We start from the raw sequence: 7,363 nt of genomic DNA, 5'->3' as shown, positions 1-7,363 counted from the left end.
CACTTTTTTAATGAACCCCACAATACCATTGGTATCTGTGGCCTCAGGAGCACACTGCTGGCTCATAGACAACTTGTCCACCAGGACTCTTAGGTCCTTCTCCGAGAGCTCCTTTAATTCTATGATAACATGTACTATTGCATGCAGTTATTCCTCCACATGTGTAGGACTTTATACTTGCCTTTGTCAAACCTTGTAAGGTTCTTCTTTGCCCAACTTTCTAGCCTATCCAGGTCTTCCAGGTCTCCCTGAATGGCAGCACAGCCTTCTGGTGTGTCAGCCACTCTTCTCGGATTTGTAACAGCAGCAAATTTGCTGACGGTGCATTCTATTTCTTCATTCAGGTCATTGATGTTGAACAAGATTGAACTTAGCACTGACCCCTGGTGAATGTCACTAGTTACAGGCCTCCAGCTAGACTGTGCTACTGATTACAATTCTCTGAGCAGTGCTGGTCAGTTAGTCTTCAATCCACATCACTGTCCACTTGCCTATGCCACATTTCCTAAGCATGCCTGTGTGGGTAATGTTATAGGAGATAGTAAATACAGACAGGCTGACATGTGTTCACATCTGTACCAGGTTACATAATTTACATTTCAGTCTTCTGTAGGTTTTGGTGACTTTTTCAATATTTCACTTTTCACATTATTAGCATATCTATTCTGGTGAAAGGGTTTGAAAGGTTAGAAAGTCTGAAATCACAGATAAACTGGTATCTCCATTTACTCAACTGATTAAAAAGGCACAGTGTGACACAAATTAAAATTAATGGAAAATATGAGACAGAAAAAAGTATTGAATATGAAACAAAATGTCAAGCGTGTAGGAAAATTGACTCTGAAGTAACTCTTGTTTAGCCTCAGAGTTCTCTGTATTTTGGTGATTTTTATCTTTCAGACTTTCATTTTTCACATCGGGGAACACCTCTAATATCTTTGAAAATCTTCTCCTTACCACAACTCAAATAACTGTGCTTTTCTCAGATTCCCAAAGTAATGCTTGTGGTGAAAGAATACGTTGTGTGACCACAGTGACAAAAAGTTGTCTCCCAGTGGGAACGTGAAATTCTGGATTTTGGGAGACAGTCTGTACAGCAGAAGCACACAGTATACAGCTCTAATTTCTTTGTCAAGGCATTTTTGAATAAACAGAAAGTGATGCTTCAGTACAAGCTCTCATTTCTTTGCTGCAAGTCCATCACAATAAACTCATATTCAGCTCCCATGCACAAATTGTCAGAGGCTTCCTCTGCTCTTTTTTTGCTTACTCTTACTGTCCTACTTCCTTTCACACAGTCATTTGCAAATGAATTCACTTCTGGACAACTCATACAGGAGTTTTCAATTTAATCTAGACTTTAAGATACTTATCTTCTACACCAGAATACATGAGAGGAAGTTCTCTTTGTTATACTGACGTGTATATTCCTTGCAGCTTAAGTAGAGCTACCATTCTAGCTTCCTAATTGAAGATGTATTTCAGAATGAAAGGACATCATTTTTCATTTCTGTGGACGTATTTTAAACTCTGACTGATCATGCAGCTAAATGTTCATATTGTGATAGGTCATTCCAGTACTGTTTTTTATTCTGTGTATTGTGCTAAACATTCTTCCTTATTTGAGTCTGCTCAATAAATTGATGCCTGCCATTATAATTTTCAGTTTATTTCCTCTAATGAAATATATAACTTCTATATTTTACAAAGACACATCAGAGATTTCCATACTAAAGATATATCCACTGTCTAGAGTTAGAATTGGCAATTTGAGAGGTACAAGAGGATTTTATCTTAGTATAAGACTGTGAAGTTCTGAAGGGGAATGTGTAAAAAGTATTACTGCTGTGTTATGCTTTCAGGACATGAATTTGTGTGTCCTTTCTCACAGTCAAAAAAAAAAAAAAAAAAAGCACAGTCTGTACTATGATTAGGGGATAAATTACAGCACATTTTCCACTGGTTGAATTAAACATTATATGCATGAATATGTCACGTGCGTGTGTGTGTGTCCATGGCTCTATTCTTTCAGTTCCCCACAAACTCTAAATTCATCAAAATGAGAAAATACTGCCACAAATCACCGATTCCATTTCTATCCAAGGTAATATTCCAAGAAACAGATAGCTACTGATGTTATTACCATTACAGTCACCTCTGTCAAACTCAAACCCTCAAAATAATAAGCCATAGATCATTTTCTCAGAATTACAAAATCACACATTTTTAATCTGTCTTTTTTTAAGCCTTCATGATTCTGAGATTTTTTGTTTGGTTGGTTGTTGGTTTTGAAAGCTTTTTACAGTACATATGAACTTTTCTATAATCATGTTGTATATGAAAGTATGTGCATGGTTCTTACTTTTCCATATATATGTATTAATTCCAGAGAAAAATAACTCCCAGTCACACACACCCTAAATGTCTGTTTTCCATAGCCTGTCTGGCAGAACATACTTTGTTCTATTGGGACTGTGATAACAGGAAGCTATACTAACTCTTTCATGTCTACATGTATATTCTCAATCTTCCATTTGCAATGACCTACACTGTATTTTAGATCTTTCAAGTTAATCTGATTAAGCAGGTTTGTCATGACATTTAAGAATAACCTATTTTTTTTAGTTATCATATACTAAATTTCAAGTTAATATCTCAATTTATGGGTAGTGCCTTTTAAAGACAGGGACTAACACGTCTGTAATTATAGCTTGCGTAAGTTCATCATTTTTTTCCCAGCAAGAACAAATATGCAGCTTACATGTGCAATACTACATTAAGAATCATAAAAAATTATTCAGCATTTGACTGCATTATAATTTTTAATTGATTTTTCTTATAAACTGTAAGAAAGAAAAATCTTGTTATCTCTGCTTTACAGATCTAAAAATGGAAGAGAAGAGATTCTAAGGCCTGACCTCCAAAAAGTTGTAGTTACTTTCTTCAAAATAATAATAATATATATATATATATATATATATATATATATAACTTCTTCAGGGTCACATAGGAAATCTGGAGAAAAGAAAGGTCTCAAATTCCAGGCTAGTGCCCTCTCACATTGTATAATACCCTCAGTAACATACTGCTATAGAATATTACTGAAATCCCCTTAGGGGAAAGGAAGAAAGAAAGAAAAGAAAATAAAAAAATCATGTCCTTTAGAAAAAAAGTGTTTATTACATGATGGTTTAAACCTGAATTTACTTCCAACTTTTTTTTTTTTTCTTTTTTTTTTTTTTTAATTGAAAGTATGCAGTATTTTGTCAGACTGGGTTACAAGTCAGTTCATCTACAAGCACACTTGAATATTTCACTCCTTATGCTGGTCTTCAGAAGTATATGAGTGCTTTTCATTCTGCCAAATAAATGCATTCTACAGTGTGCAATCACTGTTTCAAGGATCCTTTTTTTGTAGGCTGTCACCCATGTACTTGAATTGCAGCTCTGTCTCTGAATAAACTGAGCTCTCTATCTGCATTTTTCCTACTCCCTTTCATAGATTTTGACCTGTCACTTGATTTTTCAAAGTACACCCATCTCAGAGTTTCCTAGGGTCTTAGGCCACAACATTTTTCAAGTGAATGTGTTTGAGTCTGTTCCTAACAAAGAAAACCAGGGTGTTTTTTTTTATTTCCTTTTTTTGTTCTTGAAATCAAATTGAACGCAGGAGACAGCAAGCAACACAAATACTGACTTCAAGGTTTTGCAGCTGTGAATGCTTAGAGGTAAAACTATATTAAAAGAATAGTTGCAATAACCTTATGAAGTATTCAGAAGGTTATATTATTTTAGAGAGTACAGATGATCAAAATAAAAATTAAGCATGTAAATCCTATGCGTTTTACTGTTTCTTTTATGAGATGCTGATATCATTATGAAGGGCCAAAGTGCAAAAATCTAATGTTAAGAAAGCCTGCTGTCTCTTGGTTACTACAGTTTCTAGGGCTCTGTACAACAGAGTCTTTGCTATTCTGCACATTATCTATATGGCATACATTAATTGAGCAAGTGAATAACACATTCATCTCTAGTCTCCTCTAACCTAATAATATTCCAATGTACAAGATTATCTTTCTAAGTGTATAACTGCACATTAGTGATTTTATTTTAAAACGTGGTCCCATGAGAGATTATTATCAATTTTGAACGCTGAGCTAAAGGCATAGTAGAGGTTGTACAGTGTGCTCTGGTGTCTTTCACTTTCATTTTATACATATATAATAGACTGCTTTGTAAGGGCTGCCTGTGAATTATACGTTGCATACAGTCACACATTAGATAGGCACAACTATAAACTATCATTCCTATGTATTCTCATGATTGTCATGCACTTTTCCCCTTGCCCTCTGTTGCAGGCTGAGCAGGCAGTCAGGCAACTGGTAATGCTGCTCCTCCTCTGTATGCCAGGGAGTTTGAGCAGCAAGCAGTTATCTAAGAGGTATGGCAGCTCTGCAGTATCTTGTGCCCCAATGACAAAGTAAGCTGGAATTTAACTTATTTTGGAGCCTCCCCATTGTATATTACCTATTTTGATGCAGTCTTAAAAAGAAAAGCAATAACCTCATTCAAAGCACTATTATAGCAAGTTTGCTTTATCCATAGTCTGATCCTTAAGGAGTACAACAGAGTGTTCTCATACAAAGCACTGTTACTATGCTTAAATGAGAGATCTGTCTTCAAATCTGTAACAACCCTGTAACAATTTTGACAACAGTGACTTTTTTTGGCACTGAGATCTCTGAAAGAAATGTGAGATAGTAGGATGAAAGGCTGCAAAAAAGGCTAGGAGTGAAATCATTTTCCTGTAAGGTGAGAAGTTGCCAAGTGCCAATCTTTCTGAAAAAGGGATGTTTTAATAGAACACCTAACTTGTCTCAATCACCTCTCAAGGCCTATACTTCTATTTTAAAAATGACAAACTGTCACTACAAAGCACAGAGTTAAACTTTTTTTTTTTAACAAAATCAGTTTTTTAACTGTCAATAATGATGAAAGACCCTCCAAAGACATACAGTTCTTTTTTAACCTACCCAGTATTTTAAACGACAGATTCAAAACCATGGTCTACTAACTGCTGGTTCCCGATTGTTGGTAACACTGAGTACTCAAATAACTTAGAAGTTGATGCTAAGGCTGATAGTTTTCCATGAGAAACTCTGAAGATTAATAGCAGCCAGGAAACAGCTCTAAAAGGTTGCAGTCACTGAAAGTTACTGCATAACCAGGAAGCAAGCGTGCATTATGGGTGCCTTAACTGTTTTCCTGAGCCTAAAAGTGATAGTTTCCTCCAAACAGTCCTTAGGACAAGGAAAGGTGCTATGATTCATATCCCACATTGGCAAGGAAGATACTCCACCAAACACAAGAAAACTATTTCTTTCCATTTAACTCAGAGCACGGAGAAGTGGTCAGCATGCTCAGTCCTCTCTACCAATAGTGCTCCTTTGAAAATGTGCGTTGCAAAATAAAGGACTCGAGTTAGGAAATACTGGCACAAAGATTCTTTTTATACAAGAGAAATCTCTACTTATAGAATTTCAAAGTACCTTTGTTCCAGGAAGTAATTTATTTCCAAGCCCACATTACACATGAAAGTAAGAGGTCTCAAATTCAGTTAAGATCTTGCAACTCCTCCAATGAGGAGCATTTCAGGTAACCCCCAAAATGTCCTCATTCTCCTCCTCCTTTCTGTCTGCTTCTTCAGGAGTATAATTATTATGAGACCATACAGTTTATACAGTTATGAAATGGGTATCCTCAAGATATTTGTAGATTTTCTGGAACAACACTAGAGTTGCTTTATGATGTATCTGGTATCTATCAAGTATATCAAACAGAGAGAAATGACCTCTTGTGATTTATTTTGCTTAAAATCCTCAGTTTTACAAAAAGAAAACACAGAAAATCTGCTCTGGAACAAGAAGAAAGCTTTTCTTTCCCCCTTAAGACAACATGTGCAGTCAGAACATCAAAGAAGACGACTGAAAAAGGAGGAAAAAGATAGCATGAATTCTACTAACTTAAAGATGTTTAGCAACACTTTGGTTTGATAATTGGACTACATCATTTGCAGAACCCACAGATCATTCCCATTTAATAGAGCTGGCTGCCATGGCAACTGAGATCTTCTTGCCATTACTGGCACCTGCAGCTGCTCAAGTTACTTCAGCAATCCGGCACTGCTGCAAAAGTCCATGGCTGTGTCACGACTTGTGCTGAAACCTTGTTTTGTGCCTGCTGCACACACACTGTGCTTGTAATGACGTTACAGAGGAGCTGCTGACAATTTACGCTTGACACAACTCGGATGCCAAAAATCAACCTTAATATGTTTGTGGGAACTGTTCATTGTTCCCTGAAGCCCAAGGGATATAAAATGAGTCCTTGCATCTTTCTAAAAAAGGAAAAATATTACAAACAAACAAAAAACAACAAAAAAACCCCACACAACTATACTGTTGTTAATAATTACATGCAAATTGTGTTTTAAAGATAGGGTTCTGTAACAAACATTTTGTTGGTGCATGTCACTCAACTGAAATTATCACATTGCTCTACCTCTCCTCTATATCTTTCATCTATTAAAAATTCCAGAGTTGATTTCTTCCAGCCCTACCTTCAAGCCCCTTAGCTGTCTTAGCACAGTGCCCTTTGTACAAATATTCTCTGGCCTGCTCTTTGTTGCTACAGTATACTAGGCCAATCGTAATTCCATAAATTCGCTTCTTCAGAGGCTTGGCCATATCTTTGTTTCAAATACTCTTCTGGAGTTTATGAGATCCTTTTTATTTTCATAGATCATATAGGTAGAAGGGACTGTTGTGTTCATCTGCTATGGCCTCTCAGATAGAGCAATCCACAAAACTTCTCTGAAAATAATTGCACTTTAACCATTAAACTTTTCTTGTGATGGAGGATCTGCCCCAGGCCTTCCTTATAGCTCTTGACAGATTAGCCCAAGGATATCAGGGAAATATTTTTATTTGATGCGTTCTTCACTTTCTAACTATTATCTCTTGTCTGTTCTATCTTTTTCTGATAGAAACACAACAGTAAAACTCTACATAGTAAACTGTATGATTTATCAGCAGTGGCAGAGTGCCAGATCTGTTGAGTACACTGAAGGTCATCACCTGCAAATGACTGTGGCACAAAGCATCTTTTTGCTGCTCTCTTAAAAATATCTGTTCCTGGAGAAGGAGCTGCAAAACAGCCACGTACCATTTACTAGGGCTACTCCAAAAGCATTGCCTTCTATTTTATCATGTTGGCCCATGGCATCAGAGGCAGATGTTGGTTCTATGGCAGTAGAGACTGAACCTTCCCACCAATATTCCATTACATTTTGTTACCCTGAGAC

The sequence above is a fragment of the Meleagris gallopavo genome, chromosome 6, assembly GCF_905368555.1.
Source record: "Meleagris gallopavo chromosome 6, MGAL_WU_HG_1.1, whole genome shotgun sequence".
Classification (NCBI taxonomy): Eukaryota; Metazoa; Chordata; class Aves; order Galliformes; family Phasianidae; genus Meleagris; species Meleagris gallopavo.
The sequence above is the reverse complement of the archived record's forward strand: the minus strand, read 5'-3'. Positions refer to the sequence as shown.